The sequence below is a fragment of the Dermochelys coriacea genome, chromosome 4 (genome assembly GCF_009764565.3).
Source record: "Dermochelys coriacea isolate rDerCor1 chromosome 4, rDerCor1.pri.v4, whole genome shotgun sequence".
Taxonomy (NCBI): Eukaryota; Metazoa; Chordata; order Testudines; family Dermochelyidae; genus Dermochelys; species Dermochelys coriacea.
Window position 1 is genome coordinate 72,238,616 of NC_050071.1, and position 11,039 is coordinate 72,249,654.

General features: G+C 37.6%; 1 long non-coding RNA gene across 1 annotated transcript in view; it reads left to right on the forward strand.

Annotated features, from left to right (window-relative positions):
* Nucleotides 1-10,756, forward strand: part of LOC122459897 — a 102,616-nt gene extending 91,860 nt beyond the window's left edge. The window contains exons 4-7 of the long non-coding RNA XR_006280867.1: nt 6,479-6,654; nt 9,020-9,071; nt 10,277-10,439; nt 10,536-10,756. This is a non-coding gene — a long non-coding RNA (uncharacterized LOC122459897). The remainder of the gene's footprint in view (nt 1-6,478; nt 6,655-9,019; nt 9,072-10,276; nt 10,440-10,535) is intronic.
* Nucleotides 10,757-11,039: the final 283 nt, after the last annotated feature.

Below are 11,039 nucleotides of genomic sequence, written 5' to 3' on the forward strand. Positions count from 1 at the left end.
CCCTAATAGGCCTTAGTTTTTGCAGACTTTTTCCTGCTCCTATTAAAGTCAATGGGCTAGATTCACCAATATGATCTCAGCCTTAGCACTGTGATGCATAGGGACCATACATAAATGGCATAAATTACAGCAGTCCCTAGGCTTGCCTAACTAATTTCAGGGCTACCATAGGTCCTCTTTCAGAATCAGAGCTGTAATCATCTCCCTGAAAGCTCTCACCACTTCCCTACATTGAGTGGAATTTGGACACCGGGGAAAATCTGGTCTATTAGAAGTTTTGCCATATACTTCAAAGGGAGAAGCATTAGACCTAATTGTTTAAATTTACAGGTAGTATTTTTAGAGAGGAGAGTTCTTGGTAGTCTTTGTGAATGGAAAGATTTCCCTAGGTTAGGTGCCAGATGGAAGGGGGTACAAGCGAGAAGTGTTTAGGTAACGCTTCATATTACACAAGACTGTTACTGGTGATCACCGTGGTGAGCACAGATCTATAGTACTAGTTGCAACCAGTATTTCCAGTTAAGCGATGGGAAGTCAGGGTAGATGGCATTTCCTATTCTGTAGATGTGGTGATGCTGACTGTCCTGATCAATATTAATTTCTGCTTCTGTTCCATGTTCTTCAGTCTCATATAGCGCACTGGTGGTTTGCTTTGTTCTGACTACAGCCCTTGTAAGCCCCTTCTGCTGCCACAAATATACACTGAATGCTGGCTGGAAAAGATGCTGGTTTTGAAGCATGTTACCTAAAACCCAGATTTTGGTGCAGACTTCCTTTGGAAGACTCCAATCTGTATACCAATGAGTGCTCCAGATCATATGGTTGGAACATATGTCTCTTAGAGGTCATAAAAAAAGAAAAGAGCATATGCTGTTTGGGAAAAAAAAGCATCATAATTCATATGCTAATGTTAATTGATACTTTAATACATATTTGCCAGATCACTTTAGTAAATAGTCATACTGGCTATTCATTTTAATTGTCTTATTCATTGATTAAAATAGTGTTTCATTTAATTTTGCTGCACATGAGGAACACTTCACTATATAAAATATGAGCAACTTCAGTGACTGATGTGTGTGTTATATTTGGTGGCCGATAATGACAAATATATGCATCATAAAATAACTCAGAAAAGATGCATTATGTAATGTACCCATCACACTTCATTTTTGTGTTCTAGGTAAATACACTGGCATATATGCCTGTCTGTACATTTCATAGTTATATATTCCAGCCTTGTGTCAGAAAAGCTCTTTGCTGAAAGACATGTATGTGTACATAGCATTCATGTCTGTTCAAACTGAAAAATATTTCCAAACCGTAATGCAACTTGCGTATTAACAGCAAAAAGTCCATTAACATTGCACTTAAGCAATGTGTGTTGTACAAGAATAATTGTCTTTTAGATCTCAAGGTTCTAAATGTTTTTGTATATAGTTTGACTCAAAAGCTATTGATACTCATTAACTGTGTTTCCACAGTGGTGATATAGCAGAAGATAGCATTTCTGAAGGTTTAAAAAAATATATTAGTGGGCTCCACAGAATCAGGCTTGTTAGGTCTGAGATTTAAATACTGTAAACAGCAAATGATCCGAGATGTGTGTTTCCAGAGGGGGCAGCATTGTATCAAAAAGAAACACAAAAGACAAATAGGCAGTGTGCCTGAGTTCTAGGCTTGTAATTAGTGTTCACTATGAGGGAAGCAGATAGTGGCTCAAATCAGACTAATAAATCTGTGGGTTAATAACACGTTAGTCAGATCAGCATGCCCCATAATCACTGGTGTTGATCCATTTGTCTCTTTTTACATAGAAATATTGATTTTTAACCAATAATTCATCAAAGAATAAAGTTTCATAAAACTCTGCTTGATATTTTATCCCAATGACTATCCAGCTATTAATAAGTTTCCCAACAAAATTAACTACTGGTGTTATAGTTTTAAAATATTCTTGAAAGGTCATCTTTTGTGTTTCCATGGCATTTCTTATTACTGGTTACCTAATGAATTGCAAGAACAAGGCTCTGCTACTGAGATTGTAGGTGACTGAAACTGCTGACAAATGGCTGCAAAGTTCAGTCTTCTGGGACTCGTATCTGGCTTTGCTTTCTTCTCTCTCTCTGTTACAGGAATTCTTTTTTTTTTTTTCTTCAGTCAGGCAGGTGTTTACATGCACTTGCTTACCTACCTTGCCTTAGAGGGCCATTGCAGCTGATGGAGAATCATCTTTATTAATTCTGAAGAACAGGGAATATGCAGTACGGCAGATTCTGATACCCATTTTTTTTTAAAGAGGCAGGCAATTATATTGTGTATAAAAAGAATTGGTTCTGATATTTACATGGCAAGGATTTGTAAACTTGTTAAAACTTCCTAAATATTTTTTTTAAAAATCTACTATAGATTAGGAGCTTCTCATTTAAATAAATTGTAGAGCAATTTCAAATACTGGCACTTACTTTCTGTTGAACTATACCATCATTTATTTTTCTCCAGTTCATAAAAATTCACCATATTGTCAATATTTGCAGACTATTAAAAATGAGATGGATGCAAACAAGTGTTTTTAAGAGCAACTGATGAAGCCTCTATGGTTTCTTTCCTTGTGACTAGTGCCAGGGATGCTATAAGGGAAAACAGCCCACTGTTACTTCTACAGAATTACTAGGTTAAAATTTCCGGACCTACTGGTTGGATTGATTTGTTAATTAGAACAATCCAGTCTGAAAGGGGAGGTGTGGCAGTCAGATCAGAAGATTTTCATCGTCAGGCTTGTACTGCAAGGAAGGATGATCAAAGCCACTGTGAGAATAAATTTGTGACACTATTGCTACAATAAGCCTCTGCTTTCAAATGGCTTAGACCTCAGCTATCAAGTTCTACTTGGACAAGAAATCAAATATATGGGGCCACATCTGCACAACTTTTAACGTCATATGCACTTGTATGAAATGTAAAATGAGTTTGTGCCAGCATAGATATGCCACTGTGTACACATGTAGACATATGCAGCCATGGAAAATATGCCTCGTTGGTGCATGCACAACTGCAATGAGCCCATGTCTATATCATGTTTTTGCACAGGAGAACAATTTGTGCTGTGTGAGTGGAGTTGTGATTATAGTCAATCCATTGGCAGGATTTATCATAATTGGACAAATCTGGAGAAATAATGACAAGTATGGGTGAATAAAACTTGCATTCATGTGAAGAGTCACATCCAATATGCTCATGCCAATGCCTTGGAAGTCTGTCATGGAATACCATGTGACCAATCACACCTTTAAATATTGCAGCACAAATATCAAATGCCAAGGGAATACTCGTATCGAACATTACTCAAGCAACTCATATGCTGCAATTTATTTTCCCAAAACATTAATTGAGCAGACTTGAATGGTTGAGTATCAAGGTTTAGGTAAAGCAATACGAGAGAACATTTTCAAATCTGTGTAAGATTTAGAAAATCTGATACCCAGGACCCTGTACAGCAGTGGGGAAAATTACATCATGTGCAACCTTTGTGTGACAGGCTCGGTGAAAACAGTAATTTACCATTGCTATTATAAGGAGAATGAGTCCATACACTTGTTTTCTACAGATACATAAACATAGAGGCAATTCATGCATGAAGTGTATTGTAATCTTGGCTAATTTTATATCAAATTTAAGAGAGCGAGAGAGCCAAATATATGGTGTGGGAAAGGGAAAAAAGCTACAGAAATGCCACAGAAAGAGAGACTGGTATGAAGTGCATGAAAGAGAAAGGTGGTGCTTCCCCCAACTTAACTCCTTTGCAGTCAGTGCATGAGCCCATCTACTTTAGAAGTGAGGGGAAAAACAACTTATATGGAATGTGTATTGTTCAGACACCATTGGGCCTGACTCTGTTGCTTAGTTCTCTGAGCAGGGATAAAGGGGGCGGAAGGTAGCTTTAAGTAATCTTTGTTTTTTTCTCATATTCTGAGGCTATGCAGGAGTCCTGGGAAGCAGAAAATAGCTCGGGGGGTTGGGGAAGAATACAGAGGTTAATGGCTTCTATTTAATGAAAATGAAACTAAACCTGAGAGAATTGGATGCATTCTAATCTTCTTTGAAAATCACAAGGTAGGTATTGGGCCTGTGCTTTATCACTGAAATCTACGAGTGTCTTGGATGCACAGACAATGCATGACGACGCTTGTGACTATGCAATGTACGTGTGATTGCTACCAAAAATGTGTGCTAATGCATCCTCTCATTCTACTGATTTTTGAAATAAATAACTTTTTCTCACTTGGAAGTACATGCACTGGTTGGACAGACCTCAGTTAAAGGATGGGTCCATAATTTTTTGTTTTTTGTCCACATAAAGATTCAGCCAACAATTCTTGAAGAAAACCTGTTTGGCTGTTTTCAGTAATGAGAATCTGAAACAAGGGACCAATCTGGATGTTTTAAAAATATTTTTGTATTTCTGCCCAGGATCTTTAAAAATGTATTCTATAGAAGAGCAATAAACGCTAATGGGAGTGAGAACAGTAGTTCCTTTGCCCTTTTTAAAAAATAGTGGATTTCTATTTATAACAAGTAAGCTGTTGAACATGTATGGTGGTTTTAATTGCTCAAAATGTTCCTGAAGATTTATGTATTCTGGTTGACTGCTAATATCTGACTAATTTATTTCTCATGAATTTCAGTCCATGAACTAAAATATTTGTCTACTTGGACTTATTTTTCTAGATGGTAGACTAGAGCAGACGCCGTGCTACTGCATTTTAATCCATGCATTGAATTACTGTTTGCAGAACAAAGGTGCTGCGTCAGATTCATCCCTGGTGTAACTCCATTGACATTCGCCATATCTGACTCTGTTAAAGTCAATGAGGTTATATTGAAGGTGAATTTGATTCAATGGGCCTGATTCTCTAGTACAACCATTTACACCTGAGACTAACATTAGTGTTCTACAGTCACATTGCCCTAGTAGCACAAGTGTCGATGACTGGCAGTGGAAAATTAGGCTAAAAAACAAGTGTCTACAAAAAAGGAAATTTGCACAAAGTCACACTTTTAGACTGACAGAAAATCATGAATGCAAAGGAGATTCAGAATGAAATATATATTAAACCTTCAGTAGCTAAGCACAACAAGCCATCCAATTAACCAGTTTCTTGAAGTGCTCTTGTAACAGGCTTGGAAATGTTAAGTAAGTTCTGCTCATTCACTAAGGCCTCCTAGATATATGAAAAGAGGGAATGTCTCCCTAGAAAGAGGATCAAAGGTGTGGATTAAGCACACTGGAGGAGGGAACTTAGCAGCAACTATGCGTGAGGAAGAAAGTTTAAGCTGAACTTTTTTGTTCATTATTAATTTCTGCATTAAGGAACAAAACTCCAGTTTGGAGGTGTTTGGATTCTGCAGCGTGTGGACTGTTTTTTTAGAGCAGAATGAGACAGGAATGAGCTCACTGACCCGCTGTGCTTAAGCATTCAAAGATAGATGGCATATTTCTTAGTTAAAGGCAGATACCTGGTATTCTGTTGCAGCCATAAGAATTTTTTCAGATCTTGTGAGACTTTTATATGTAAAATCCTATTGTGATAAAATAATAAAGCTTTGACAATTAAGGAAACCCACAAAAGAAGGAAATTCAGTGCACAACTCACATCCTTCGCTCAGCTTGTGTTTAACCATGGTGGCCCGAACACACCTTGATCAGGGAGTTTCAGACATATCCTAATATTTATAGTACTCAAACACAATGGGTTTAGGACAGAATGGCATCTTAACCCCTTAATTTCTTTGCTTTTCTCAGTTTCAGTGCAAGGTGGAACCTTTACATTTTTAATGTGTTTTTACAGATACCTTTAGATTTTCTATTTTCTTTGTGTAACAAGAAGCAGAAGTGGTACTGGACACTTCCCTTGACATCATATTCATACTGAGAAAATAGAACTGAAATGTCAATGGAATATGCCATGGAAACATCAGATGACATTTTGAAAGCTATTAGAAAGTAGAACTTGTTGAGAAATTTTCAACAAAATGTTGTTATTTTCAGACAAAAAAATCATCAGAACCAAAATTTTCCCCAGGAATACACCAATTTCAACAAAACTCTTATCAAGAAAAGTTTCTCATGTACAGAATTGAATTTCTGGTTTCCAACATCCCAGGTGTATGTACTGACCACTGGGCTATTGGCTATTCAGTACCAGGGCTCTTGCTTTTCGTGTTACTTAGTGGAAAAGTTTGAAAGGTCTTGATTTTTTTTATACTGATACAGAACAAATTTTGAAACCTCAGAATTGTTTTTCATCTAGCCCTAATCACAAGCTCATTGTGATCATTTTCAAGACTCTGTGCAGCATTGACCCTTCCTGCTTAGCTGTCTTGTTTCTGACAATGTTTTTCTCTTCCTCCTTTACTCCAGTAATGATGCCAGCCTCAATGCCCTGTTAGTCTGATTACTCTACAACTCCCTCTCCAGGCTTTCTTCTACCGGTGTGGAACAGTCGTCATGGGCTGGACTGGAAAAGCGACTATCTGTTATATCCTGCTGCTACTGATCTACTATGATTACAATAAGTGTGTAGTTCTCAGAATCTGGCAAGCTGCTTCCATGTCTTCTAGCTGGCAAGCCCTAAAAATCTTCTCCCCCAAATGGTTTGTGCCCTAGGACATAGTACTTGATTATAACAGCGCTAGTCAGCTAAACAAATTTAAACCAAAAATGTATTAAAAATCAAGTCCTCTGCTGACTCCTTATACTCACTGTTGTAAATCTGCTGGGTTTTTATGGCTGTTCTAAACCCCTAACAAGTGAGGCTGAAACTTGAGCGGTGTGAATATATAAGAAAAACTAAAACCATGCAAAACTCAATTAGTTTCCGGTTTTGTTACCAAACCAAAACTCAGCTCGGATTTTCAGCCAGATTTGGTGAGGTTCACAAACCTTTCAGTAATGCTGGGTAGCAGTTACTAAAACTGAGATAAGCTCTTTCACCTGGCCGTTCCAGACTATTAATTATTTCCCTAAGTGATCTCATTACAACAGTAGACCCAGGACACTTGTCTGGACTTGCTGCTGAGCTATTTCTCACCTTATTGCTAAGACCTGATGTTTGGGTAAATTTAAAATGCACTTACTTATACTGACAACATGACTTCAATATACATAATTACACTGATACTCTTCCTCCTCACCTTTCTTTTTCACCATTTATCTGTTTGTCCTATCAGCTAATTGGTATGAGGTGGAAGACATAAAATTATCAGAAACTGTCTCTGTGCTCTGCTGGCCAGCCTCAAAATTAGGTCTCAGGAAGTGTTCCACTGACTTCAATGGCCAAATTTATTCAAACCTAAAGTGATTAACTCTCAAACAAGATTTTATCCCAATCACAGAATCTGAAGCTCTAAACTTTGAGTGAACTGAAATATTTCTTAGACTGTAAACTCTTCAAGACACGTCTTCCTTCATCTCTGTATAGTGTTTAGCTCAATGAGTTTCATTCCTGATTTTGGCCTTGGGATGCCAGCAACTTTGCATCAAGAATTTGACTCTAATCAGAGACTAAGGCAGAAAGAACTTTTCTGCTTCTCACACAGCTTCCTTTCCAAGATCCACTACCTCCACAGAAAACCTAGTAAAAAAAAAAATAGCCTTCCAAGAGAAGCAGTGGGGGCAAAAGACCTATCTGGCTTTAAGATTAAACTTGATAAGTTTATGGAGGAGATGGTATGATGGGATAACATGATTTTGGTAATGAATTGATCTTTAACTATTCATGGCAAATAGGCCCGATGGCCTGTAATGGGATGTTAGATGGTGTGGGATCTGAGTTATTACAGAGAATTCTTTCCTGGGTATCTGGCTGGTGACTCTTGCCCATCTGCTCAGGTTTCAGCTAATCCGCATATTTGGGGTCGGGAAGGAATTTTCCTCCAGGGCAGATTGGAAGAGGCCCTGAAGGTTTTTCGCCTTCCTCTGTAGCATGGGACACGGGTCACTTGCTGGAGGATTCTCTGCACCTTGAAGTCTTTAAACCACTATTTGAGGACTTCAATAGCTCAGACATAGGTGAGAGGTTTTTCGCAGGGGTGGGTGGGTGGGATTCTGTGGCCTGCATTGTGCAGGAGGTTGGACTGGATGATCATGGTGGTCCCTTCTGACCTTGGTATCTATGAACTAATATAGCTTGTCCTCTCAATACTAAATATTTGCTCAATAGCTAAGAAAATTAATTTGGAAGACTGGAACACTACCACCTGGTGAAACTTTGCATAACAATAGTAATTAAATGTTTTTATTTTATTATACATTTTTCTATAAATCTGCAAAAACTAAAATGTGCTGGTTCTGATATCTGACATTCTCTTGACTCTATCTTGACTGACCCTCCCTCATGGCAATGTATCTACCTGCAGAAATTTTTAAAAGACTAAGAGACCTAAATCGTGGCACTCCTTGTACCATATCACTAGGTGGTTCTGAGGCCTAACTTAGTTGATTGTAACTTAATAAAAATGCTGAAAAAGTTTTTAAAAATAGTGTAATAGTCACATTGTTCTAAAAATATAAAGTGAATCAGAGAATGCACATATAACAAATTTAATGTGCAGGAATGGGAAATAAATGATTAGCTAGCTAAAAGCAGCTGTTCTAAGCTGCAGGATACTGGATTCCTAAACTGATATCTTAGCAGGAGTGTCATTATGTAAAGGCCATCAAAAGTTTATTTTTTTATTATTTCATTTATATTGGTGTAGATTAAGAAAAAGATGAACACTCCACTACAAAAAACTGTATTGAGTTTATTGCAAAAAGTGCAACTTTCTGTCTGAAAAGATGTAATTTCTACCTGTGAGTTTGTTAAACTACTTTAAATACGAAATGCAGGGGAAATTGAAGACTCTTTTCATACTTATCTAAGAGCATCCTGCCCACTATGCTGAAGTATCATTTTTTTAATAGAAATGATGTTGTAATGTCCGTATTTCTTACTGTCATTTTAATGCTATTTCTCAGGGTACATCCAGGAATGGACAGGAGTATGAGAAGTGACATGACACCAATGCAGGTAAGCAAAGTAGATTTTGTGGGACTCTGTAGAGGTAAGGTGCCTCTAACACATTCATTTAAGTGTACTTAGTGCTGGACTGGTAATCATGGAGACTGGGACACATCCTCAGCTGGTGTAAGTTCAGGTCTTCTCCTGAAGTCTTATGCTTTTCCAAAAATAGGTACAATCACAAGCAGTGGCAGTGTAAGCTTCCTCACACTGTCCAACCTTACCAAGCACTTTATCTCCTGACATAAAGGCACCTCCTTTTGGGGTAGAAGAAATATAGTCTCCATGCCTTCTGTAGTCCTCGGCCAATGAGACTGCCAAAAAGGATGATTTCAAGCACTTTCATCCTTCAGAGTGAAGCTTTATGTTGAAGTAATTTCCATACATGGTATACAAGTCAGACTAATAATCCGCATTTCCAAGATATGTTTGGCACATCTGTTAATCTTAGAATGCTAATTGAATTGATTGTATAGTTGTAGCTCTAGAATTTCTGGTCTCTCTCTTCAGTTTGCATAAGAAGAACCAAACATTAATAGGGTTTAAATTGCCTGAATAAAAATAAAGACTGCAGAATCAGGCCCCAAGTTGATTAAACAGTTTCATAACCAAAAAAAAAAAAAATCAAAATAAGAGGAAGAGAAACAGAAGAAGTAATTACAAGGACGATAAAAGGCATAAATCATGCAGCATCTCCTTTTTTATTTTTCTCCCCTCTCTGAATGAAAGGGTGAAATAATACAATAAACTACAATAGCCATTAACAATGATTAGTTATGACGTGGTAGAATTAATTTAATTATTTTTATTTTTTTAATAAATATCTGTATTTTCCTTTGGGAATTAGTTGTTTAGAGGCTTTTGAAATCCCTTTTGGCAGCTATTTGCATCTTTAGGCACCCTTTAAAATTTTGGCCTTAAGTTCTTCCATCTGGTTTCAGCAATAGCAAGGAAGGGAATGAATAGGCAAGGTACAAGTACATACCCTTCCTTTGTAACTCACCACATCTTAAAGGAAACAGAGGACACCCTCTGATCCTGTCAGATTTATTGTAATAATCTAAGGCCATGGTTCAGCAAATAGTTGAAGCCAATGGGATTACTCGTATGTTTGGAGTTAAGCATGTTCATGAAGTGCTTTGCTGAATCCAGGCTTTCATATTTTTCAGTTTTGTTTCCTGAGCAGCTGTCACCTGCCTTAATACCCTTTTTAGATCTATGAAAACCATATGCAGTGGTTGGTGGTGTTCCGGTGTCTTTTTCTGGAGCTCTTGGACACTGGACAAGATGTCAGTGGTACTGTTTCCTGCCCCAAAACCACAATGGCTCTTGAGTAAAACAAACTGATTCTGTGTTGCTATTTCTGATAACTTCATTGTGAGTATCATTATATCTGATATTTGTTTTAAGGCCCAGCTCATGGGGGGCAAGTTCAGACATGAGAATCTCAGCTTTCATTTTTTTTTTTAAAAGGCAAGGTTCTAACCTTCATGGCGGCAGAAAACAGCCTGAAAACACAAACTGAGTACACCGTAAAGGCTCAGAAGACAAATAAAAATACCTCAACATTGATTATTTTTTAAATGTCATGATTTCCACTTATGATCTTATAGGGCTTGAGTCATGATTTTTGAATGCTTGGGGATGGCAATACTGATTATCATCTGCTTGGATCTCAAGTAATCTGTGTGCTTAGGGGCAGATCACATTGCCTTGTGCAGAGGGTGGGGACAAACTACATGTTGGTGATGGAAGATTTTCAAGGAAACTCCCTGGATTGATACCGAAAGAGCTACCAATCCCCTATATATACATACCTCGCACTGTGTAGTTTTACCCACAGTTATTTACCCCCCTTTTCAAAATGTGTTTAAACTCTTGATCCACATAAACTGGAAAAGTTTTTCCTCAGATACATGTGAGCATTGTATTACTCATGTGTAACTCAATATATGTCACCAGTGTACATAGAGTTTA